This window comes from Cervus canadensis, chromosome 30 (genome assembly GCF_019320065.1).
Source record: "Cervus canadensis isolate Bull #8, Minnesota chromosome 30, ASM1932006v1, whole genome shotgun sequence".
Classification (NCBI taxonomy): Eukaryota; Metazoa; Chordata; class Mammalia; order Artiodactyla; family Cervidae; genus Cervus; species Cervus canadensis.
In genome coordinates, this window is record NC_057415.1 from 27,298,473 (window position 1) to 27,320,866 (window position 22,394).

The 22,394-nt window shown below is 40.9% G+C and overlaps 1 pseudogene; it reads left to right on the forward strand.

The window, feature by feature from the left end:
- Positions 1 to 20,881: 20,881 nt before the first annotated feature.
- Positions 20,882 to 21,746, forward strand: LOC122432012 (annotated as a pseudogene).
- The last annotated feature ends 648 nt before the right edge of the window (positions 21,747 to 22,394 follow it).

Sequence of the window (22,394 nt, forward strand, 5' to 3'; positions counted from 1 at the left end):
TGGGCTGTTGGGAGTTAATAAAGTGAAAGTGAAAGTCACTCAGTCATGTCCAACTCTTTGTGACCCCATGGACTGTATAGTCCATGGAATTTTCCAGGCCAGAATACTGGAGTGGGTAGCCTTTCCCTTCTCCAAGGGATCTTCCCATCCCAGGGATCAAACCCACGTCTCCTGCATTGCAGGCGGATTCTTTACCAGTTGAACCACAACAGAAGCCCACGAATTAATAAACCAAACCACAACCTTCTATCAGGACTTTTCAGGTAAAGACAATAATAAACTTATCAAACAAGCAAAAAGAAAGAATGGGACCATAATGCCATCTGCAACAACATGGATGGACCTAGAGATTATCATACTAAGTAAATCAGACAAAGACAAATATCATATGGTATCACTTACAGTGGAATCTAAAAAAAGATACAAATGAATATATCTGCAAAATAGAGACAGACTTACAGACTTTGAAAGCAAATTTATGGTTAACAAAAGGGAAATGTTGAGGGGAGGGATAAAGTAGGAGTTTGGGAATAACACATATACATTCCTACATATAAAATAGATCATCAACAAGGACCTACTGTATGGCACAGGAAACTCTCCTCAATGTTCTATTAACACCCACATGGGAAAAGAATCTGAAAAAAGAATGGATATCTGTATGTGTATAACTGAATCAGTTGTATACCTGAAACTAATGCAACATTGTAAGTCAACTATACTGCAATATAAAATAAAAATTTAAATTTAAAAAATGGGACCAAATGAGGTGAATCTGAGAGATTATACAAGGTCTTAACAATAAGGCAGAGGAGATTAGACTTTGTATGCAGGCAGGGATCATGGTAGGTGTTTGACAGAAAAAGAAGGAAAGGGCTTTCCTGGTGGTCCAGTGGTTAAGAATCTGCCTTGCAATGCAAGGGACACCAGTTTGATCCCTGGTCCTGGAAGATCCTACATGCCACAGTGCAAGTAAGCCTATGCACCACAGCTACTGAACTGGAGCCCTAGAGCCCACAAGCTGTAACTACTGAAGCCCATGCACCCTAGAGCCTGTGCCCTGCCACAAGAGAAGCCCTCACACCACAACTAGAGAGTAGCTCCCACTCTCCACCCCTAGAGAAAGTTTGTGCAATAGCAAAGTCCCAGCACATCCACAAAAAAAAAAAAATTAAAATTAAACAAATAAATAAATTTTTAAAAAAGAAGGAAAACAATAGTTTAGCTATGTATCTCCCACAGAAGATGAGACTCTCCCTGAACTACAAAGAAGATAAAAGAGGGGATAATGCTTATTCTCCCTACAAAAAGCATCCTTCGTTTTTCTAAAGGACTTATCACTGGATATTTTGAGACTTTTTGTTGTTAGGGTACTATTCAATACAGAAATTTAGAAAATATAGACAAGCAAAATAAAAAACAAAAGTCTCCCAAAACTTCATGTACAAAATAAGCATTAAGACATTTATATACATGCTTCCAAATTATTTATAGTATGTATTAATTAAAATTGATATATGCTATACAAATACGGTTCTTCTCACTTAGCAATATGTTTTCCATTGGTTGCTTTTCAGTGGTAAATTCCTCCATTATATTTAAAATATTATTTGATTCAAAAACCTGAGATTACATGTATCTTTTTTAGAATTTCATTCCACAGCTCAGATCAACATTTTCCTAAATTTGTTCTATAGAACACTTAGTTACAAGATATTCTGTCCCAAATAATAGTTACATTTAGGAGAAGCTTCATCCCTTGTGAAAATGAAAGGTGTTTAGGTGTCCTACAATGAGCTGATCAAAGTTAAGTGAAGTTTGCTCCAAGAAATACCTTCTCAATGAAAATTCATCAATATTGATATAATTCTAACTGAAATTAATGTATTCAGAAAGAGAGTTCAACACATGGTCCTAGTCAAAATATCCTATAACCCAAAGAAGTTATCAAAAGAAAGCCCACTTTTGTAACAGTAGTGATCACCCCATTACTCAGTGAGGCCAGTACTGGCCATAGGGCTACTTTACAAGGACTCAGACACCAGAATTCAGGCATCTACTTGAGGTTGCTGATGAAATTAAGATCCCTTTCAACCCTGAGACTCCATGAATTCTGAGCATTAAAAAAACCTTTCAGATCCACTTAGTTGCCAGCCTCAACGTAAGCTATTTCCCCTCTGCAAGTTTCACCATCTACAAAATGAAGGATCTTTGTGTGAAGTCAAGGCTGCCATTCAACTGTGGGCCATAATCTGGATCCCCTTGGGGTCACTTCCTACAATAATATACTCATACCCCCTTAGTATCCTAACTTTTACATCCTCACTGAGGATGTCTTTTCTTTCTCTGTTGAGGAAAAAACGGTATAAGTAAACAATATCATCAAGAATTGCTCATATGTGCACACAGACCATACACCAAACAGCTGGAAAACAAAGAAAGTAGGTGAAAGGCGAAGTTGCTTTGCTGAATGGATATTAGAGGTTGGCGTACAAATCCACAGGGAGGATGAAAGCTTCACTAACGCTAGTACTTGCTCTGAAAAATCTGTTCACAGAACTTCCATCTCAGCAGCCCAGCCTCCCGTCCCCCAGCTGGTTTCTTCTGAAAGGCCTAGAGGCAAAGATATAGTTTTTCTCCCTCTCTATCCTTTTTTCCAGGAATACAAATAGAAGTGATTCTTCTAAATGTTTTTAAGAGACTAAGGCTCAATCAGAAAGAGATCTTCAGGAAAAAAAAGCTTGAAGCAGCTTCAAAGCAGCCCTTGGACCCAACACGATTTGGCTTCTCTGAACCCTGGGAGGGGTCTTGCTATTTTGTGTGCTGCTCAGAGCCCAGAGAAACCAATTTTGTGCCCCTCTTTCTTCCTGATGTTGAACAAGAATACAGGAATCTCAAGGGGGGTTTATCTGGGCTATACTGCAATGTGGAATAAAATAGCTTTGAATGGTAGTCCTTTCTTGAGATGAACTTTCACTCATCTTCCAGGCAAAATATCAAAAAAAGACCAACAAAACCTTAATCTAATTAAGTCTGAGAGAGTTGATTCCCTGGGTGAACCTAACACCCCTGAAGAAGCTCTAAAACCCTCAGGGCTCCTCACTGGGTGCAGAATTAAGCCCATTGCTCGTGCTTGAATAAAATATACAAATTCAACCAAGCAGTCTAACATTTTGGGTGTTGTGCCTGAGGTCTAGTGTTCCTTTTGTCCTGTGTCTCTTTCCATAGAGGACAGTCACTTGAACCTACTCCAAAGTTGGCTGGCTCCATCACTATAAAATCCTTAAGTTCACCTTAAAGAATAGGCTTGTGCTGTTTACAGTGTCAAAGGCAGAGAATGGCCCCCCAAAGCCTCAAGAGTAAGTTACAGGACTGTTCTTTTACTGTCTGGCTAATAAACAATTGTAACTTTAGCAGAATTTTATCAAAGACCTCAGCTGGTATAGAGGTTGTAAGGAAGATGATTTATAGTTCCACCCACCTGAAACTATTAGAGGTATGAAAATCTATTTTGTCCAGGACATTGAAAGTCCCATGTCCCAGGAAACCCCAGAATGCTAGGCAAACCAGGACATCGGCCAGCCTACATATCTACCAGAACAATTTACCAATTTACCAGTGCCAAATTAGCTTGAGTCATTGCAAAACATCTTGTTTCCCTTATAATAACTTTTACAGACTTAAGTCCCCCCACCAAAAAACAACAACAACAACAACAACAATGAGATCTAGAGCCTTGCTACTCAAAATGTGGTCCACAGACCAATATGTGGTCCATAGATTCCCCAGAACTTACTAGAAATGCAGTCTAGGTCCCACCTCAAACCTATTGAATTAAGATATGCAATTCAGCAAGGTCTCCAAGTGAGACCTTGTCTCAGGCGCACCTTCACTGGGACAAACTAGCCTAAAGGAAGGTATCTCAGAGGGGGACTTTTAGCTCAGTCTTGAAGTCAGGAGGAGTGAGTCAGCAGAGGGCACAGCAGAGGCACAGAAGACAGCAACATGTTCACTCATTCACCAGGAGTCACTTGTTGTTTCTGGGGGTCAGGGGTGGACATAATCTGGAAGGCAAACTGGAGACAGACCATGGAGTTACTTGAATATAAGACTGCTTAGCCCTGTATCTTCCCTGTTCTCTCTCTTCTCAAGGCTCAGCTACCAAATTCTGTTTTATTTTCTAAAAGTTAGAACCGCTCCCTCCCCCTGACCTCTTCTGGCAGCAGCTGGACTCCTACAGTGCTAACTGAGAAAGCAGGTCCAGGAAGACCCTCCCCAAGGGATGCATTCAGGTTTAAGCTTTTCTATCTGGGAACCTTTGAACACTCAGAGTGCTGTGTCTGGTTTAGGGAACTCAGCCTCTGATGGGGGAAAGCAGAGGAGAGAGCCAGCAGATCAGGATCTCTATTTCCAAATGAAAAGCTGGAAAAATGAGATGTTGTAAGCAGTTTCTCTTTCATTCAGAAACCATATGGAGTACTGGTTACTTAATTACTTTGTGCCTGAGTTTCTTAAGCCATACAGTGGGATAACCCTTGTACCTACCTCAGACTGAGCTCGTGAATTAATGTAAGCAAAGCTCTTAAAACAGTACCTAGATCCTACGAGGAGATCTGTAGATGGTACTGCTTTGAATTTAACATAATGCAGGAGCTGAAGACATGACTTGCTGAGTAGGGAGCTAGGATGTGGCAGTTAGCCTCTGATTCAACCCAAGGGGAATCTTCATAGGTCTTCATCTTCATAGATGCAGACATTTGCAAACACATTATTCTTTGCTACTTAAATGAACACCTAATAAAGAACAGTAATCAATCAAATACATGGTGAACTGAGACTTACGGGGTACATTAGTCAGGGGATGATCAGAGAAGCAGTCTGAGGATGAGTGATACAGAATAGGATTTATTACAGTGGTTAGACCTTAAGTTAAATAGTACAAAGCCACCACACTGTGCATTCCTAGCAAGGCTGGTCAATTTTGAAATTTCACCAAAAAAACTTAGCCCCTATACCGAAGCCCAGGAGCCTATTCAGAGGATTTCCTTTACTCTTTCCCTTTGGGGTATAACACACACTGCCCTTTGTATACCTCTGTAATAGAACCTGTGTCACTTGTGCTCCAACTATTGTGTCCACCTCCTTTCTGGACTCTGTAAGCTCCTTCTGGCCAAAATTTGTGATTCACCTCTTTTTATCTCCAGCTTCCGGCATAGTTCCTGTCATGTGTTAGGTCAAATCATGCAAAATCATTAATATTATACCATCTTCGGTTCACCAAAAAAAAAAAAAAAAATCAGAATTTCATAAATTTCAGGGTATTCAGAGGCACCCGGCAAATGTTAACCAAGTAAGTGAACACAAGGCAACCACATACTCACAATTTCTGGTTAAGCATCAATGAAAGAAAGTACTTGATGGAAAGAGACGCCAGCTCCTTATTACATACTCAATTATCTCTATACCCTTGAATTTGGGAGTGCCAGTGAGTAAACCCTAACACATCAAATACACAAGTTTTGTAGCACTTTCGGGTTTCTAGAGCTTGGCAGTGTCTCCACACAGAAGATGAGTGATTCCCCAAGGGGTCAAATACACAGTTTTCTGTACCATTGTAGTGTTTTCAGAGGCTGGCAGTGTCTCCATGCAGCTAAGTGACAGACTCTGAGATGGATGAGATTAACTTCTGAGATGGCAAGTGTCCAAGACAGCTCAGTAAGCAGCTGCTGAACTCTGCCTGATTTTCAGTCCCAGCATCACGGGATAGCAAGGAGCTTCAGAGGTCACAGATCCCAAGCATATATCACTTAGAAGTGAAAATTAGCAGATGCAAAATAACTATTTTAAAAATCAAGACATGTGTCAGTAAAAGAGAGTTTGAGAAAAGGAAAGCAAGAAAGGAAGGAGATAGCTGATAGAAACTCTTTAGCACCAGGCAGTTGCACCTGCCAAATGCAGCCTTTGACCTCACTTCACCCAGCTATAAGAGGTCTAAAATTGTGAGGCTGTGGCAAGATCCCCCATCCAAATGGACCCCAGAAGCCACCATTTGAAGCTGCAGAGAGGTCTGCGCTGGTGGGTCAGGGAGAGGTTGTTCTGAACCTTTAAAAAGGACAAAGCTCCAGAGAAATGTTATCCTTGCAGATGTGCCTCTGCCTGGATCCAGCCCCACAATCCCTGGGGTCTGGGTCTCCTCTCATTTCTACTTCCTACTCCTCGGTCCTCAGGTCCCTTAACCATCACTCTCTTCTGCCCCTGGTTACATGGTGACTGGACTCTTCACCTCCATCCTGGGTCCTGCCTCTCACACCTTGCCGGGTTATGAGGACAGGGCAAGTGAGATTAGAAGAGCTGGTTATCTTATATAGGCTACATCACTTCAAATTCACAACAAAATGCTCAGAGGTAGGGATTATTAGCCTCCTCTAAAAGATGAAGTTAGGTAACCTGTCAAAACCCACAGAGCTAGTAAAGGATGAAAGAGGAATAAAAATCCAGGTGTATCAGACTTCAAGTCCATATTCTTTCCAATATGCCACACTGTCTCTCTTTCCACGCTTCTTTTCCACTTTTTCTGGAGTCTCATGTGCATCTTCCCCAGAATTCGACAGTCCTTCTAACTCCTTCTTCAACCTACAATTCATCTCTTAAACTCCAGCAACTTCCCCTGCTCAGATATTGGCCAACTCACAATGCCTTTTAAGATAGATGAGCTGCCTACCATTCATAATCCACAAATGAAGGGAGGGCATACCTGACCTCACCTCTCTTGCCTCCCATGAGTCTCCACTTCTATAGGCAGGGTCCAAATATCTGATCATGGCATAAATGCCACTCACAATGTGGCCCCTACTGGTCCTGCTGGCCCCACTTCTCACCTGACCCTTCTATCTTTTCCTTTTTTCACCAGATTGCAACTACATTTAACCTCTTCCCCAAACACACCTACTCTAAGGTTAAGTAGCCAACAACTTGGCCTATAATACTTATTATAATAAGATGGAGAACATTTAAACAGTACTTATTATAATAAGATGGAGAACTTTTAACTATCTTGGTATCTCGTGCTAAAATTTTTCTTTGGGAAGAACCACCTTTATTGGGATGGCTTTCCAGGTGGCGTTAGTAGTAAAGAACCCATTGGCCAATGCAGGAGACATAAGAGATGCAGGTTTGATCCCTGGGTTGGGAAGATCCCATGGAGGAGGGCATGGCAACCCACTTCAGTATTCCTGCCTGGAGATCCCAGGACAGAGGAGCCTGGTGGGCTACAGTAGATGGGATCACAAAGAGTCAGACATGACTGAAATGACTTGGCATGCATGCAACTTTACTGGAAGAATTTCTTGATGACCCTCACTGGTGCAGAAGTTGAGGTTCTAGGGGCCCCAACTGAGGGTAGTTTGCAGGTTATGCTCTTCAGAAGTAGACGCTGATACAGAGTTTGAGACCCAAGAAATTTATTAGGACAAACCAATGTAGATCAATTGATGAATAAATCATAGTAGATCTACAAACTACATTGTGGAATATTATTCACCCATAAAAAGGAATGAAGTACTGATATATGGTATAACACAGATAACCTTGAAACCATTATGCTAAGTGAAAAGAAGCCAGTCACAAAAGGCCATATATTATATGATTCCATTTATATGAAAAAAATCTGTAACAGATAAATCTATATAGGCAGAAAGTACAAAGAGTTGCCAGAGGCTGGGGAAGGAGGTAATATGGAGTGACTGCTAACATGTATGGAGTTTCTTTTGGGGATCATGAAAATATTCTGTAATTAGATAGTAACAATAGTTGCACAACTTTGTGAATATATTAAAAACCACTGAGTAGGACACTTTTAAAGAGTGACTATTACAATACATAAATTATACATCAACAAAACTAAACAATTTTTAAGGTAACTGTTAGGGATCCATATCTGTGAAAGGAAGGAGGAAGAAGCAGAACTTGGTGGAGGAAGAACCTGAACTGTGATGCAGGCCCAGCAAAGCCCCAGCTAACCAGACTGGGCGCTCTGGAGTGAGTGCTGCCCATTAGTGTCTCACATGAGGCCGAAATAGCACAGCCTTCATACCCCACTCAGTCACTGGATGTGGGTCACCCTGGGAAGGATGTGGCCACAGGTAAGGTATCGTCCTGCTGCTGAAGCAGACCCTGCCGACATTGGGCAGCTGTCTGCTGACCCACTCGCTGGAGTTGAGCAACAAGACCTTCTTAGGAGGGGGTCTGAGTGTAAACATCCTGCAGGTCACTAGTGAAAGAATGTGATACTTGTTCCAGAAAGGAAAGAGAAAATGATAGGGGGGAAAAAAAAGGACTGAGTGACACACAGCCAGTGAGATGGCAAAAAGCCCTATAGTGTGCAATGGGGTGTGCGTGTGTGTGTGTGTGTGTGTGTGTGTGTGTGTCTGTGTTAGTCACTCAGACATGTCTGATTCTTTGCCACCCCATGGACTGTAGCCCGCCAGGCTCCTCTGTCCATGGAATTCTCCAGACAAGAATACTGGAGTGGGTTGCCATTTCCTTCTCCAAGTGTGCAATGGTATTCCTCCTCATAACTCTTCATATTTTCACCTATGTTAAGGCACAGAGTATAGACCCTTAACCTTTTGCCAAACAAATAATTCCATTCTAACACTCTACCTTTCTGTTCTTATATTCTCATTTCTTCCAGAGACTCAGCTTTTTGAAGCATTTATTCAACTAAAAGTTTTTTAAAGTTTTGTAGGACAGAAGCACATCTCTTTATTCTTTCTTTCCACAGACTTGCTAAAAGTCATTAACGCTGTGGCATAATTTATGAATTAGGGTCAACACTATGCTTAAAATTTATAAATAATGATGAACAAAGGAAGTGGTGAAGAAAAAACAAGACGAACTCTACCACCAAAACTAAGTTGGACTTGCATCAGGAGTTTCATCCATGAGTTTTTCATGTAAAGCACACCTGGAAACACCACAAGAAAGACTATATTTCACATAATGCATCTGGTTAACACAAGAGCAGTGGGAAAACCAGCAGGGAAAATGTAAACCCAGACATCTAATAATAACAACTTATTTTTGCAAAATTACTTTCTATATATCATCCCATTTAGTCCTCTCAACAACTCCCTAAAGAAGGAAGATCAGAATTATTATTATAATCATCATTTATAATTAAGTCAACTGACATTCAGAGTTTAAGTGATTGGCTTACGTTTACATAGCAATGGAGCAATGTTACCAGAACTTTACATAGAGTGAGTGACTCCAAAAGCACTACTCTTTGCACGACTATACCATTCTATAGCACAACTACCACCATCTCCTTACCCTCCCAGGCCAGAGAGGTAACCACAACTGGACAGAAAGAAACCTGTTCAGCAATTCAAATGCATTTCTCATAAGGCAACATCCATTTGAGGGTTAACTTCTTAGAGGAAGTTTTCCATTAACTAGTGTGACTTTCAACCAACAAACATGGGTGTCCCTAATGGCTCAGATGGTAAAGAATCTGCCTGTAACTTGAGAGACTGGGTTCAATCTCTGGGTCAGGAAGATCCCCTGGAGAAGGAAATTGCAACCCACTCTAGTTTTCTTGGGTGGAGAATTCCACGGACAGAGAAGCCTGGCCAGCTACAGTCCATGGGGTGGCAAAGAGTCGGACATGACTGAGTGACTAACACACTCAACCAACAACCAGAATGAACAGAGCTACCTCAGAAATGTGAGGACTCATTTGTGTGTGGTGTTGAAAAAGTTAAACAATAAAACTGCAGACAAACAACCAGTGACCATTTCCAGTATGGCAGCAAGAGGAATTTTAGATAGCAAGACAGACGAAGAAAATATTGAATAAATTTCCATAGAATGCAGTAACATTCAATCCAGGACTTTTCCTTCCCAACAGAAGTCACTACAATAACATCAGGAAATCAAAGGTACTCACCGGCAGTGAGAGTGGACAAGGACAAAGTGATACACCCAGCACTGGTATGGATCGTGCAATTAGCAATGAAGAAGATACAATATTCCTTTACAAAAAAATATGTTTGAGAAACTATGTCTCAATCAAGTTAAATGGATTTCTTTACTCCAGGACTTCCCAGGAGGAAAAGAGATTATGCAGCAGTTTGAGAAATGGTGAATTCAAGCAATAATATACAGTTGGTGTCATTTATAACAACTGCAGAGAAAAATGAATCATTCTGGACAACTAGTTCAGGTAAGAAAAATACATGGCTTGTTTGCCTTCATTCTCCCTCCTGCCTCCATCGCAAGCAGAACTAATTAGTCACTGCACTCTGCCACTGATTACAGATACAGCCCCATAATCTTTAAAACAACACTCCAAGAAGCTGATACTAGTTAATCATAAATGAATTATCAGCTTTGCAGCAAAAAAGTCAGGCATAAACCAGCATGGGATGAAGAGACAGATTAGATACTCCTCAGAGTGCAACAGATGTCAAGGGTCCAGACCAGGAAGACCTGTTAGCTAACTCCCACAGGAAGAGGTAAGGGCCAGAAACCAGATCCCACTTGCCACTGTACCCCCAGCACCTAGTACAGGGCATGACATGGTAGACTCTATATATGTTTGGTGAATTAATGGATTAACACCAAAACCACATGGTAGTGATCATTTTACATAGTCTGTAGTACTACATAGTCTGTAGTTATATATGTATATTAGCCATTAGGAAAATGTATAAAATTGTTCCTTAGTATGGGTCCAGTTTCTTTCTCAGCTATTCTTTCTGCTATCCTTCTAAGGACCCTGATAAAGAACCCCATCCAGAATGGTTTAAGAAGCACCAAGAACCACAGACTGTAACACCAACAAATCCTGGTATGAATTCTGAATCTACATTTATTTGTTATATAAATGTGAGAAAATTACTTGACCTCTCCACATGTCAGTGTCGTCAACTGTAAAAAGAGGATAATAATATCTACCTTGTAGGGTTGTTTTGAGAATTAGGGACTTATACAAAGCACCTAATACAGCTCCTGGATCTTTTTCTAATTATGCCTCTCCTTGTTTCCAAAAGGATTGAAAGTGGTTTTTAAAAAGTAACCTATGATCAACTAAATTAGTTTAAAATAAGTAAAAAAAAATTCAGAGCAAAGGGAAAACAAGTATAGTAAAAAACAGAGTAAAATTAGGAATGTGCCTACTTGCACACAGTAGGCATAAAGTAAAAACGTTGGTGGTAGTGGTAAGAGTTTGTATTGTTAGTCATCATTGCTGCTGTCATTATCTCTGCCTGGGGGATTCCAGTCATCCTTCAATTGTCAAGTAGAGACTAGCTCTACTAAATCATAAACATAATGTAAAACTTCAAAAGTTAAAACGCTGTGTCACTGGTACATGAATAGACCAATAGAACAAAACAAAATGGCCATATGAGATGTAGCATATGATAAAGTTGCATATGTATGTGCTTAAAGTTTATGATAAAGTTTAGTATATTATAAATTTGCCAGATTTTGAAAACCTCAGATATAGATGTATAAACTGAAGCAACGAAACATTAAGAAATTTTCCAAGTTCACACAGCTAGTAAATTATATAATGGGGATTTGAATGTTGGCATTCTGATTCCAGAGATCACTTTATTAACCACTAAACAAGAATATTCATTTTAAAAGCCAAAGTTCAGACAAGTAAATATAATATTCTACCTTTGGTGTAAAAAAAAAGGGAGAAGAAAAAAACTATGTTTGCTTGTATATGCATTCAAAATTCTGAAAGGACACACAAGAAACTAATAGTCATATTTACTTTTGAATAGCATGGGGCTGGACAGAAGAGTAATGGGGGTTAGAGGAGATATATATACACACATATATATATACATACATACATATATATATACCAGTTTATTTTAAAATATATGCATATATATTTGAACTATATGAATGTATAACCTGATCCAAAATTCAAATACAAAAACAGAAAGAAAATGCTCACCTGAGCAAACCTTTTCAGACCCTGTTCCAAACACAGTAAGCCCACCCCTCTTCCATGCTCCTGTATCACCTGTGCCTACATTTTTTCTGACACATACCATGTTGCACTGCCCTCATCTATGCTCCATTACCCTGGTCACCTAGACCCCGCCAAGCTCTGAGATCTTCTAAGGCAAGACTCTATTTCTTTCATTCTTATAGCCCCAATACGTACTGCAGTCCCTGATGTGTGGCACATATCCAGCTCATGGGGAAGTGAAAGTAAGAAAAAGAGAAGAAAGAGGACAGACCGACCAGTCAACTTTGTGGTATTAGCACTCTGGAAAGGAGAATCAACAGGGGGCCTCCATGTAAAAATGGAAAATCTGAAGAGGAAGTGAGGAGAGAGGAAAATACAGCAACCCTTGCAGAAAAGGTATAGCCAACCCAACTAAGGCAAAGGGGTAAAAGGGGTACTTTGGGCCAGTGCTAATCAAGGGTAAATGAAGAAGGTGACCCTCCAACTGAGAAAGAGATGAAGGGTGAAACCAACCCTGGAAGAGCAGAGAACGGAGCACAAGACTGAGGCCTAGAAGCAAGTACTTCCAACCACAAGAGACTCAGCTGAAGACTCTCTGGCCCTCTGATGACTGAAAAGAGGGCAGAGGACGTGTGAAAGATTCTCAATTTGTATATGCTGACCACACATTTGGTCTGTTGCTTTCTGTTCACTTAAACTCTGCATAGAGTACAGAGAACTCAGTGCTCTGTGGTGACCTAAATGGAAAGGAAATCCAAAAAAGAGAGGACATCTGTATATGTGTGGCTGATTCACTCTGCTCTACAGCAGAAACTGACAAAGCAGTGTAAACCAATTATATACTCTGATAAAACAAAACAAACAAAAACAAAAAAACCTCTTTGTATGCATTCATCTGAGGGCTAAATGAAGATTCAGGAATTGAGTCAATGAAGTATTCTCCCCAGCAGAATAAATCCCAAATTTCACAGACAGCAGTCAGACCACTCCCACCCCTGCAAAACTGGGCTTCTGTGGATAACTGTGCATATCCTGAAACTATGATCCACAGGAATATTTAATTACTTGATTGTGTTAATCATCGAAACTGCACTTTTTTTTTTTCCTCCAAGCCACTTGGCTTGCAGGATCTTAGTACCCCCACCAGAGACTGAACCTGGGTCCTGGCAAGGAAAATACAAACTCCTAACCACTGGACCACAAAAAGAATTCCCGCTATAAAATAGTCCTTATTTTAGATACAGGCACTTGGAATAGGTGGAAGTGACGTGAAACAATGTCTGCAGTTTCACAAAAATAACAAGGGCTTCCCTGGTGACTCAGTGGTGAAGAATCCACCTGCCAATGCAGGAGAGGCAGGTTCCATTCCTGGTCCAGGAAGATTCCACATGACGTGGAGCAACTAAGCCTCTGAACCACAACTATTGAGCCTGTGTTCTAGAGCCTGGGAGCCGCAACTACTGAATCCACCTGCCGCAACTATTAAAGCCCACATGCCTAGAGTTGGTGCTCTAGAAACCAAAGAAAAGCCCGTGCAGCAATGAAGACCCTAGCACAAAAGCAAATAAATAAATAAAATCATTCTTTAAATAAAATTAAATTTAAAAAAAATAACAATTATTTGTAAAACAAGAAGCCTGGATTGTCCAAATGATAGACTTTAGGAAGGGAATGCACTTTATAAGGATTCTTCCCTTTAAGACACAAACCAATTAAATGAAAAACTAAATTCCTTCCTAAGTACAGGAAATGTTTGCAGAAGAACTTTTATTTCATTCCTTCAACCCTAACTGGCATTAGCAAATACTGCAAAGTAATGAAAGAGGTCATTAAGAAGGAACTAGAAACACCTTTCAACGCTATGAGAAAGGAAAGAAAAAAAAAGACATCTTAATTATATTCTGCCACCTAGTGACAAAGGAAATTTAACATACTTGCTTAGCCAGTCTCTTGAGAACAGAGAGCAGCCCTCCACCACCTGGAGGCCAGAGCATGGTGTCCCACAAGCTTTTGGTGCACCGTCGTCTTCTCTGCTTCGCCCAGAACTTCAGGAGACATAGCAAATACCTCAACAGCCAAGGAAGCTGTTCAGTCTGGGGCTGACAGACATCACGCGGAGCCCAAAGGCCCAATCTCTGTCACTCAACAGGGTCCACTGGTCCCTTTTCTACCTCCTGCCAGTTGCCAAGGGCTTCCAGGGGCAACAGCAGAAGGCTGAAAAAGACACGCTGAAATCGGCCATTTTCACCCTGGGGTTCCACCATCAGGAAGGAGAAGTGGAAATATTAGTCTATTATCTCCTCATGAAATGGCATAACTTTCACTCACAGATCTTCCTGCTCATACAAGACGCTGACACGAAAACTCCTATTCATTCCCAAATATGAACTGAAGGGACCTATGTTTTAAAGGGGCATTCAGTACACGAGTGTACACGCTTTCTCTGAGAAGCTTTTCGGCTGCTGAGCTTCGTCCACTGAAGAGGCGCCGGGTTTGGCACTGCGAGGCGGGCAGCCGGGGAGCTGTGGGCGGAGCCAGTAGCAATGTGGCCGCTCTGGCCCGCGCTCGGGACCATAGAGTTTCCGACCAGGTAACAGAATCTCAATGATTTTCTTCAGAGGGCCTCAGGTTCTCCTGCCATTTGGTTGTCTGTCTAGGTCCTTTTGCGGAAGACCATCGATGTTATAGCGGTAGCATTTAATAAGGAACTCGATCCTGTACAGAAACTTTTCGTGGGCAAAGCAATCAGCATTTAAGAACCGTCTTGGCCCAGAGGATCAGCAAAAGCTGGGGAGGGACTTTTCTGAGCTTTTACATGTTTAAAGTGAAGTAGACAGGAATATGTTGCCCAGCTGCAAAACTGAAGATCCCAAATTTGAAAACTTAAAAAAAAAATCCCTGTCCTGAAGAAGTAACATAAAGTTAATCTTGTTTGTTATGTATGGATTCATTGTACAACTGAGTAGTATCAGACTAAACTTGTAAAAACAAAAATGTGCATCCCAAGTTATTCTTATTAGATTTATTTCTATGCCCCATCTCACCACTTCCAAAAATAAAATTTCAAATTATAAATTAAAGCAGCCAAAACGCAAAAGGAGAAATGTAGTTGAGAGAAATTCCATGGTAAGAATCTTCTGGGAAGAACTTGTTACCAAAATACTATGATATTCCAGGACCTTACTGCTCACATTGTGGTCCCAAGACCAACAGTGTCAATATCTCCTGGAAACTTTTCAGAAATGCAGACTCTCAGGCCCTACCCCAGACCTGCTGGATCAGAACCTTCCAACAGGATTCCCAGATGACTTGCATGTACATGAAATTTTTGGAGCACTGATCTAGATTTCCCCCATGAAGACTGAGATACTTTTGAGCATCCTAGTATAGGCAATCTGAAAGAATGCTCAAACTACTGCACAATTGCACTCATCTCACACGCTAGTAAAGTAATGCTCAAAATTCTCCAAGCCAGGCTTCAGCAATACATGAACCGAGAACTTCCAGATGTTCAAGCTGGTTTTAGAAAAGGCAGAGGAACCCGAGATCAAATGCCCAAATCCGCTGGATCATCGAAAAAGCAAGGATCCAGAAAAAAATCTATTTCTGCTTTATTTGACTACCGCCCAAGCTTCGACTTGTTTAGATCACAATAAACTGTGGAAATTCTGAAGGAGATGGGCAATACCAGACCACCTGACCTGCCTCTTGAGAAACCTGTATGCAGATCAGGAAGCAACAGTTAGAACTGGACACGGAACAACAGACTGGTTCCAAATAGGAAAAGGAGTACATCAAGGCTGTATATTGTCACCCTGCTTATTAACTTATATGCAGAACACATCATGAGAAATGCTGGGCTGGAAGAAGCACAAGCTGGAATCAAGATTGCCGTGAGAAATATCAATAACCTCAGATATGCAGATGACACCACCCTTATGGCAGAAAGTGAAGAGGAACTAAAAAGCCTCTTGATGAAAGTGAAAGAGGAGAGTGAAAAAGTTGGCTTAAAAGCTCAACATTCAGAAAACTAAGATCATGGCATCTGGTCCCATCACTTCATGGGAAATAGATGGGAAACAGTGGAAACAGTGTCAGACTTTATCTTGGGGGCTCCAAAATCACTGCAGATGGTGATTGCAGCCATGAAATTAAAAGACGCTTACTCCTTGGAAGCAAAGTTATGACCAACCTAGATAGCATATAAAAAGCAGAGACATTACTTTGCCAACAAAGGTCCATCTGGTCAAGGCTATTGGTTGGAAGGCGGGTTTCAGTTGGTCATGTATGGATGTGAGTGTTGGACTGTGAAGATAGCTGAGCGCTGAAGAATTGATGCTTTTTTTAATTGTGGTGTTGGAGAAGACTCTTGAGAGTCCCTTGGACTGCAAGGAGATCCAACCAGTCCATCCTAAAGGAGATCAGTCCTGGGTGTTCATTGGAAGGACTGATGCTGAAGCTGAAACTCCAGTACTTTGTCCACCTCGTGCAAAGAGTTGACTTATTGGAAAAGACCCTGATGCTGGGAGGGATTGGGGGCAGGAGGAGAAGGGGACGACAGAGGATGGGATGGTGGATGGCATCACAGACTCATTGGGCATGAGTTTGAGTAAACTCCGGGAGCTGGTGATGGACAGGGAGGCCTGGAGTGCTGCGATCCATGGGGTCGCAAAGAGTCGGACACGACTGAGCGACTGAACTGAGTATACAAAGTGAATCAGGAAAAAAGGTAAGCATGATTAGTTGCTCAATGAGAAGCCAAGCATTTTAAGAAATTTATCCTATGGAACCTTAAGAATCAAGTATATAATGACCCAATGGAAAGTGTTCTCAATGTCTTTTTTTTTCCTTTGGTGCCAAATGTTGCAGCAAACAGAATGTGGCTGTATCTTATAAATTATTAATAGTAAAAGCTGAAGGTGTAGTACCAAAGCCTCAGTGAAGTCAGTTCTAAAGTGGGGCTAAACTAATAATCTAAGTCAGAGGTCAGCAAACTTTGTGACCAGACTTGTAAATAGTTTTATTAGAGCACAACCATCCTCATTCAATTTCCATTTGAAAAGACACTGATGTTGGGAAAGATTGAGGGCAGGAGGAGAAGGGGAGGACAGAGGACAAGATGGTTGGATGTCATCACCAACTCAATGGACATGAGTTTGGGTAAACTCCGGGAGTTGGTGATCGACAGGGAGGCCTGGCGTGCTGCGATTCATGGGTTCGCAAAGAGTCGGACAAACTGAACTGATAAATGCTTTTACACTATAATGGCTGAGGTAAGTATTTGCAATAGAGACCATATGGTCTACAAAGCCTAAAATATTTACTATCTGCCATTTACAGAAAAAAAGATTGCCAACTTGTGCTCTATATGATTACCCTGGGGAGAACACAGCTTTCAGTCTTCCCAAGAATATCACTTCTCCTAGCCAACTTCTGATAGGAATTAGAAATTGTACAGTAATGAGGGCATAAGAATTAATTTGAGGGGTTGGTGGCTGATCAACTGACATTCAAAAAAAAAAAAAACCCACACTTGTAAAGTTTTCTAATTCCCATGGTATAAATTACAGTTCCTCAGCTTCAGCACTGTTGACATTTTGTGCTAGATAATTCCCAGGTGACACAATGGTAAAGAATCCGTCTGCCAATGCAGGAAACACAAGAGGCTCAGGTTCGATCCCTGGGTTGGGAAGATCCCCTGGAGGAGGGAATAGCAATCCACTCCAGTATTCTTGCCTGGAAAATCCCATTGACAGTGGAGCCTGGCAGGCTACAGATCATAGGGTCACAAAGAGTCAAACACGACTGAAGTGACTTAGCACAGGCACCAGTATTCTTGCCTGGAAAACTCCAGAAACAGAGGAGCCTGGTGGGCTACAGTCCATGGGGGCGCAAAGAGTCGGACGTGACCTACCGACTGAACACACAAATACTTTGTTGGCTGCAAGAGCGGGTGTGGGTGGGGGCTGTCTTTAGCATTTTAGGATATTGAACAGCATCCCTGGCTTCTACCCACTAGATGTCAGTAGCAATCCCCAAGTTGTGACAACAATGTCTAGAGATTGCCAGGTGTCCCCAAGGGGCGAAATCACTCTCACAGAACCACTGGTGTTAATACTCTTGCTCTGACCAATTTCAAGCTACCGACTTGACACCACCAACCATGGATGTGGGAAGAGATGTGTACAGTCTCACAAACCAGAGAGAACCATCGCCAGCATAACACTGTGTGAGACAATAGTTGGCACAGGTAGTGATGTCCTTGCCTTATTTTAAAAAATCGAGGTATCTAGGCAGGATTTCCATCGGATTCAAAAGTTACCCCTTTCCCACAGAAATGAATCTACTAGCAAAATTATTTTTTCTTCAGGAAGTGGCCTGGATCCTGCCACACAAAATTATGTCCCACAAAGCATGGTTGAGATTGTTTTGAAATAGAAAATATCCAAAGCAGATGTTAACAGTCACCCCAAGGCTTATTAAAAACTCTCAATAATATATCCCTGAATCATGTGACTTCCCAGTGGATTTGACTGAATGAACTAGCCCCAAGAAAATTAAATGACTGAACTGTTTATATGAACATGGGTCCAGTTTTATTGTAATTATTGTTTTTGTTTTGTTATTTATTTAAATAAATTTGGGGAAATATCTACTAATGAGAGTAACATTAACTTGAAATACTTGACATCAAAAGTACTGACAATGGTTTATTATTCAGAACCAATTACTGAGGCGTTTTTATGGCCGTGACATTAAAGCCACATCATCAGCATCCAGGAGAACACTTACCCTCCTCTTCTGGGAGGGCAGGCATCCATATTTATCTACAGTTTGAGATTCATTAGGATGCAGGGCTATTTCTATCAATTCTGAATTCTTTAGGGATATTAGCATGCAGGTTTTGTAGAATCAGCAATAATGTAGTGTCTGTATTAAACTCATGATACTTAGAGTGACAGACCAATGGAACGTCACTAATAGTATTCTTGCCAGATTTCTGCACAAGAGCATTCTTCACAATGATCAGTGGGCTACCCCCTCTGCAATTTCCTTTCCTCTTCCTAGCTGTGGCCTCCCTGGGTTCCCTGGATGATTAAAGAGACCAAAAGCAATTTGACTCACAGAGTCATAAGAATTTTGTCAACTTTGTCATAGCCCTTAGTATCATGTGGTTGACAGTGTGACTGATTAAACCCATCTCTAAATTAAAGATGTACATATACATGCACACTGCACACATTGAATCATCTACAAATTTGAACTTCATCTTCAGGCTGGAGACACTACTTTTCGAGGGTCTCATTTGATTATTTCACCTTCTTGTGGGATCTTGATATCTTGTGACAATTGTTAACATCTGCTCCCAAGTATCGAAAAGTATCCAGGTGGATCTAGGTGCTCCCAACATCTTGGCATCAAGATATAACTTAAGTATTCACATCTTCTCCTATAGCAAGCAATGATAAATGAGATAAATACCAAAATCTATATATGAAATTTGGGGGAAAAGGAGAATCTCAGTTTGAATTAGTACAACTGCAAAAAATAGAGAAATCTAATTATCATACATGACCTTATATAGTGATTTTACATACATAAGATGTAAGAGCTATAAATGCACTGTAGGTTATGACTGCAAATCTTCCCCTTAATCTCTGTAAGGATAAGTCACCTCAAATCCATTGGCAATATCCTTTGTATACATTACCTCCAACAAATAATGTTGTAGATATCCCTAAAGCCCATTTGCTCTGCATATAAAATTCTGTCCTGGTGACCCAAACAAGAATTTTCCTAAAAATGAGACTAGAACAAAAACTGAGCAAAAATATAGCAAACCACGTGATTAAAAATGGAATTTTGAGGGCTAGGTTTCTGTTTATAAAAAGCAAATGGCTTCTGTTTTGAGTGTACCTAGATTGAATTGTACTTGAGGAGTTAATGAAAAATGTTTAATAAGGATCAGAGGTCACCAACAATAACAGATTTTGGAAAAACAGCAAAATAAAACCTTTATCTAGAGCTTTAAAATAGATTTGAGAGGAATCATTAGCAGACTCTATCAAAAATCTAACACAAGTTCTACAAAATCTCAGGTAGCTATGATGTCTTCTAGATATCAGTTGAGATCTTTACTTCCACTCTCCCCATAATTATGTTCATTATAGATTCTCAAGTCCAAAGTCAAAGTCTTCCAGAATTATATTACTCAACCTTTTGAATGACTGTGTCAGTCAGGATAGGATAGGTTTTATGGCGAAAACAACCCCCAAATTTCGGTGACTTAACAAACATTTATTTCTCATCCACGTGATCACAAGTGGGCTGGCAGGAGGTCTCAGCCCACCATAATCACTCACTCAGATGATAGAAGTTTCATCTCAACATGTGCTTCCATCATCTCCAGAGTAGTGAGAAGGGAACATGTAAACATCATGTAACCTCTTGAAGATTCCGTCTAGAACTGTCCCATGTCACTCCCATTTGCATTGCATTTGTCAAAGCAAATCTTTTTTTTTTTTTTTTGTCAAAGCAAATCTTATTGCTACATCCAATGTCATGGGGGGTGATGACTCAAAGAGGAACTGGAATAGTGGTAAGCTGCCCTAATGACTACCACAGTAACAAGATGTATTTTAGGATATAAATGTCATGACTCTTTGAGTCACCTCTGACCTACTTCCCCCTTCAACTAGGCAGAATTCTGTGTTTGTATAAGGCAGACATAAGGACTTTATATCCCATAAATTCTCATAAACCTCACCCGAAGAACAATTCAAATTGAGCTTCCCACCCCACCCCACCCCACCCCACCCCCAGCCAGAACAGTACTGGTCCTGCAACTCTGTGGCAAGCCGAAGTGTCTGAACTCTGTTCTGCAGGATGGGGTTTGCTAAAGTTCTTGAGAACAAGGCTTACTTCAAGACATACCAAGTGAAGTTCAGCAGACAGCAAGAAGGCAAAACTGACTACTATGCTTGGAAACAACTGGTAATCCAAGATAAAAATAAGTACAGCACACCAAATATAGAATGATCGTTCGTGTAATGAACAGAGGTATCAATTGTCAGACTGCTTACGCCCGTATAGAAGGAGACGTGATCATTTGTGCAGCTTATGCTCACGAACTCCCAAAGTGTGGGTGACGGTTGGCCTCACAAATTATGCTGTGCCACATTGTACTGGCCTGCTGCTGGCCTGCAGGCTTCTGAATAGGTTTGGTATGGACAGAATTTACGAAGACCAAGTCAAGGTGACTGGAGATGAATACAATGTGGAAAGCATTGATGGTCAACCTGGTACCTTCACCTGTTACTTCGATGCAGGACTTGCCAGGACTACTACTGGGAATAAAGCTTCTGGGGCCCTGAAGGTAGCTGTCAATGAAGGTTTGTCTATCCCTCACAGTACCAAATGGTTCCCTAGTTATGATTCAGAAAGCAAAGAATTCAGTGCTGAGGTACACCCAAAGCACATCATGGGGGACAATGCTGCAGATTACATGTATTATCTGATTGAAGAAGATGAGGATACTTATAAGAAACAATTCTCTCCATTCATGAAGAACAACATAACTCCATACATGATGGAGTTTTTTTTTTTGTAAAAAAGCTCATGCTGCAATACAAGAGAATCCAGTGTATGAGAAGCCTAAGAAAGAAGTTAAAAAGAAGAGGTGGAATCAGCCCAAAATGTCGCTTGCCCAGAAGAAAGATCAGGTAGCTCAGAAGAAGGCAAGCTTCCTTAGTGCTCAAATGGGCTGCCGAGAGTTAATAAACCAGACCACAATCTTCTATCAAGATTTTTCAGATAAAAACAATAATAAACTTACTGAACAAGCCAAAAAAAAAAAAAAACATTGAGCCCGTTAGATGCTCTATGAAACTCAACACTGAAGGGGAGGTTATTACTCAGGATCTTTGGGGCTTCAAGAGACAGAAATCCAATTCAAACTAGCATGGGCAAAAACATAACCAAATTCAAAAAGAGCTATGGCATACCAGGCTTCGAAGTGAGACTGGATTTCAGGGCTTCAATACTGTTAGTCTTCCTTCTCTCTGTCTTTCATCCCTGGTACTCTCCTTTATCAGAACATCTCAAGCTGACTTCTCCAAGCAAGGAAATGGAAGGGAAATACCACCCTAGGGAGCTGTAGTAGGCTCACAACCAGAAAGGAACCTAGGACTCTTCCTCACCAGCTCTACTTTGAAAGATCCTAGGAAAACCACTGAAGCTGCACTACAGCAAAGTTTGTGAATTTTCAGAGATTGCTCTGGCTGCTGTTTGGAGAATTTGTTGGATAGAAGCAAAAGTGGAAGCACCACATGACCTTGCTGGCCAACTATTTAATGAAATTCTCTCTTCGCTCACTTTCTGTGACAAGAAGCCTTATAGG